Source organism: Octodon degus, unplaced genomic scaffold (assembly GCF_000260255.1).
Source record: "Octodon degus isolate 3935 unplaced genomic scaffold, OctDeg1.0 scaffold00006, whole genome shotgun sequence".
NCBI lineage: Eukaryota > Metazoa > Chordata > Mammalia > Rodentia > Octodontidae > Octodon > Octodon degus.
Window position 1 is genome coordinate 7,242,721 of NW_004524582.1, and position 5,028 is coordinate 7,247,748.

Here is a 5,028-nt window from a genome sequence, read left to right on the forward strand (position 1 = left end):
AAATAAAAAAAAAAAAAGAATCCAAATACAGGAAGCCACCTGTGATAATGGGGAAAATTTCAGTTGGTAGTTCATGGACAGAAAAATAGATGGTTATTATCTGCAAGCAAGATTTACCACACTACTGAGAGAATGCAAAGCTCAGCTAGTCCATGAGTTAAAGTATCATCACAGATATGCTTCCAAGCTCAGTTCTCTTCACCGTTCCCAGCTTCTTTCAGAAACCTGAATTATTTTCATTTCCCACAATTTCAGAGACCTTTGAAGTTACAGTTACTGCCACCATTTGTCCAAAGAGCCATGGCAAGATGCAAAAGGCTTGACCTAACTTGTTACTTTAGCTACTATTTCCTTAAGTAAGTACCTTAAGTATTTAATATTGAAAGCCCCTTATTCATACAGTTCACTCCCTGTGGGGATAATGTTTCTTCATTTGTCCACATTTGCAACACATTTTAGCCTAAAGCTTTCTTTTCACTGACTTTTAGCAGATGAGGTGCTCTTCTACTCCATCAAGAAGTCTTACTATGAGTTATGATACAGTACTGCAATTTAACTGTCTTTTCTATTGTGACCATATTTTGGAGGAGAAATGGTGATGCATCAATCTATTAGATACTGTGAACTGAAAACCCTTCGCTATTTACAACAAAATTACTTTTAGTGAGACCCTTTCATAGCCTTCACTGTGCTAGAAGCAGCATTATTTTCCTCTGCTTGGAAAAGTTTCCATCTCCTAATCCCTGAGATTTCCCTCCATTACCTCACTTCTAGTTTCTGTTCTCCTTAAGTATTATTTTTGTCTAATTTTCCATCATTCCCCATGTACCCTCACCACAGAAAATGAACAAGCCCCCCAAAGCCTTAAGTTTTCCTGAATCTTAAAGGAATTTGGATAGTTCACCTTCTCTTCAATGTTCTATGAAATAGAATGGCTAGATTCCCCATAATCATAAAGAGAAAGAACAGCAGTAGGAAGATTTTATGGGTACTTATACATATTAGAAAACAGGAGAAATTACCCACATGGATATAATGTGAATTTTGGAAACAAGATAATGTTACAATAAATATCCTTACTACTTAATGATGTTTAAACATTGAGAAAAATTGGAATTTTTATTTCTGGTTAAAAAAAATCAAAATGAATAAAGAAGATATGTAGAAATAAGCCTCATTCATCATATTTTTATACAAATGAATGAATTGTATCCAAATGATAATAGATTTTAGCTAATGCTATTTAATTCATATGCAAGGAAATAATTACATCGAGATATTGGAAGATAATCACATAATTATTGCCAAATCAGTGTAGGAGTTACGACTAGTTGAAAATCATTTAAACATAATTGCACAGAAATACAAAACACAAATTCATCAAGAAATCTATGTAAGCATTAAACACAGAGAAACAATAATTTGATGAAGTTACAAATTAAGAAAACATGATAGGTAAAACAATTTAGGAGATTTAACCCTCTGATGACAAAGACAATAACCACTTTAACAAAAATTTTAATACAATTTATGAATTACATTAAAATAAATTGCAATCACATATGACTGTTTCTTGTCTTTGAACAAAACAAGCTAAGAGTAGATTACATTTGACCAAAAGACATTAGCACACACTTCAAAATTCTTCCCAATTATGTCAGCTTTTAGAAAGTCTACAAACTTCTTTTGATATACTAACTCCTTGGTGTGTACATATCTTGTGACTCATTGCAGTAAATGACTAGTGCCTACTTATATTCATGTGAGGATACCAGGTAGTAAGGGTGAGCCTTTCAACGTTTCTGCATGGCGATCCCTAGGCAAGGGAACTGCAGGTGTGCAGGGAGCTTATCATTGGATTGAAGGGATAAAGAATAGAGAGCAGCGGGGAGGCCAGGTAGCTCAGTGGATTAAAGTGCCTGCTTAGGCAGAGGTAGGGACTGGGTTTAATCCAGACCTGTCTTGCTGGACCCACAACCATAGCGCACTGAGAAGGCTACTGGGACTGGGTGTGGTGGCGCTTACCTGTAATCCCAGCACTTAGGAAGCTGAAAACAGGAGGATCACTATGAGTCTAATCTGTTTAGTGAGACTCTGTCTAAATGCATTTTTAAAATTTAAAAAATTAAAATAATAATAGAGAATAGTTATCTAGAGGAAGAGAAATTTGGAAGACATAGAGGAGGAATTAAAAAAAAAAAAGCAGCACCATTTTCTTTCATTTCTTACCTGTTGTTCCTAAAGATAGCTTATCCTGAAAAAGGAATTAACTAGGTACTAAGAATTTTTGGTGCATACAAGTGAAATGGAACAAATACTATCGAATGGTCCTTTTGTAAAACAGTTTTAACTTCTACATTGCTTCTCTGTTGCCATATAACTTTTTCCATGATAAAAGATGAAGTCCAAAATTAAGTTTAAGAGAGAATTTTTAAGACTAGAAAAGAGATTCCTACAGTCCTGTAGACTTGCTACATATAAGCATTTTATATGCTCAAACTGAATAATTTTCCTTTTGTTGCTTTAACTTATTGCTTATTTCTCTGTTCTTGCTATTTGTTTATTTCTAGAAGGGTACATAGAAATCTATCGTTAATATTTTCTAATTTAATCTTACAACTATAGAAGTGACATTGTAAGATATTAAAAATATTGTCTCCTTGATTTTGGTTATTAAAGTTTGGATTTCTTCAAAGGTATTTTTTATGATAATCCAAAGTAGCTAATTGTTTTGTTCCAAAGCGCTACTGCATGCTCCCAGTGTGTGATATAACTGTAGAACTCAGCAATGGCAAGTGGGTTCCGACAATTTCTGCAATTGTTGGAGGCAAGATAATGTGTTATTTTAGACCAGTATGTGCTAAGGATAGGTCTTTGTCTGGTGAGTTGTGGGTAATATCTCTTTGTAGCAAAATGCAAATATTCATACTTGTTCAACATATCTATGTTACATTACTGTCTGCCTAAAAATGTAAAAATAATGTTATGTCTTTTGGGGAAAAATAAACAAAAACCAAACAGTACATGGAAATATAATTCATATGTCATATATACTTTAATATATTTAATGAAACCGAGATGGTCCTTCCTTAACAGAAATCTAATTTAACACTGTCTGCTTTGATTTCAAATATTCAGTTTACACCTTCATCTGTCCATAAATTGTTTTTGCTCAGATTAAAGCTTTATAAATAACTAAAATCATGCAAAGGCTATATATGAAATACATATAATATATAAGATATACTATATATGCACAATACAGTACAAAAAGAATTTTGGGACCACATTCAAAAATTTTACTTCCTGGTTAAATTTTATTTATTTATCTATCTATCTATCTATTTATTTATTTATTTATTTATTTAGGTAGAACTGGGGATTGAACTCAGGCCCTCGCGCTTGCCAAGCACGTACTTATTCTACTGAGCTATCTCCCTGGCTCCCTTCCTGTTTAAATTTTAAAGAAAATGTTCTTTTATCTGAAAAAGATACATTGTCAGATTATTTGCTAATTTGTACATAATTCATGAAATCAATTATTGTGATATATTTTGTAAGAAATTTTTTGATGTTTTGGAAAGAATTTTAGCACATAATTATGTTTCTTTAAAAATCATAATTCTCTCAGTGATTATATAAAATGAAACATTTGTAATATACTCTTAAAATGGTCCATCTTTAAGCAATGTGAGTTATAAAATATCAATTTTAAAGCATCATTGAATTAATTTTAAAATGTAAATATACTCTCCTTATTTCACTAGCTGCTTTTGTGTTAAAGCACATGTCTATGAAAATATAACTTACAATATGGAATGAAAATATATCCTCAAATTTATTTGCAATTATTATATAAATGTTAAAGTGTGATATATACTGATTCCCCCATAATGAATGCATTTAAGTATTGCAACTTTACACTAATAAGACCTTTATATGTTAGTAAAATATATGTTAGAAACTAGAAAGTAATATATTTTTAAAATGTGACGTGGAGCCAGGGAGATGGCTCAGTGGAATAAGCACTTCCTTTGCAAGCGCAAGGGCCTGAGTTCAATCCCTGGTTCCGAAAAAAGAAAAATAAATAAATAAATAAAATGAAAAGAAAAAAAAGTTACATGATTTTCTGATAGATATTAAATTGAGGGAGGACACAATCACTTCAAATAATATTTAGAAAACTACATGAAGAATACCATGACATATTGGACACCAAAGAAATATATTGAGCAATTGTGCCTATGATTATCTTATGTGAGTCAAATCTAGTTATAGTTACTTTCATATTTCTTGCATGAAAACCGTGTCATAGTTAATCCATTTTTCTTTTAAAGGAGCATGCATTTGTTTTGGCAGTAGAGCCAGTAGAGATGTAGACAAACAGGCAGACGGACAGAGACAGACAGACAAACGCACAAATGAATGCATGCACGCATGTGTGCGCATGCACCCGTACACACACACACACACACACACACACACACACACACACACAGATTAGAGTATTAGCAAATTTTCAAGATCAGGCTAGGAACTTCCGTGGTCAACCATCTTCATGTAGAGGCCTCAAAAAGCCAGCTGAAAAGCCTAAGAATCAAAAAGCTGATTTAGGTCGGAATGGTTAAGAATCAGGATTGCCAAAAGCACATTGCTCTTCCAACTCTTTCAGTTGGTCAGAAAAAGAAACCAGCCTTCCTTTCTTTTTGTCTTCCATTTAGACTTTTAAAGAATTGAATATTAGCTGCCTACATTTCTAACAGCAAATCCTCTTGACTAATCTACCAAGGCCAGTGCTAATCTCTTCCAGAAACTCCTTACGTAGACAGTAAGCAGTGCTATTGCACTAGTTATCTGTGTGTCATATGAATTAGGTAAGGTGACATTAAATTAGCTATCAAGGGAAGTCACAAGGACATACTGAGCAAAAAGGTTTTCCTTTTATGTTTAGGTGGGCTTTAGTCTGCTATGAATATTTTAAGACTTTTAAGGCAATATAAAAACAAGAGTCTAAGATCCAATTCCTTG